The 278-nt window shown below is 71.9% G+C and overlaps 1 protein-coding gene across 1 annotated transcript in view; it reads right to left on the reverse strand.

Moving 5' to 3' along the window:
- The window catches only part of SCRIB (scribbled planar cell polarity protein), a 19,220-nt gene that overhangs the window by 12,856 nt on the left and 6,086 nt on the right, over positions 1–278 (reverse strand). The window lies entirely within an intron of this gene.

Genomic DNA, 278 nt, shown 5'->3' on the forward strand with positions numbered 1-278 from the left:
CCCCCCGCCTCCCCCAGCTTCTGCCCCCAGGACCTCCCTGCCCCAGCTTCTGCCCCCATCCCCTCGGAGCCGCCCGGGTCGGCCGAGAGGGCTCAGCTCTCAGCCACCCTGCGCCCCAGGGAAGCTGCACGGCCTCCAAAGGGGACTGTGGGCACCCGGAGCCACCGCCTCTGGCACAGCCCTCAAGTCCCCCCGAAAGTCAGAAGAGCAGGCACAGAACCAGCTCCCAGGAGGACGCAGCCTCAGAGCCCAGCGGGAGCGGCAGCGTCGAGGCCAGG

Source organism: Myotis brandtii, unplaced genomic scaffold (assembly GCF_000412655.1).
Source record: "Myotis brandtii unplaced genomic scaffold, ASM41265v1 scaffold1956, whole genome shotgun sequence".
NCBI classification, from domain to species: domain Eukaryota; kingdom Metazoa; phylum Chordata; class Mammalia; order Chiroptera; family Vespertilionidae; genus Myotis; species Myotis brandtii.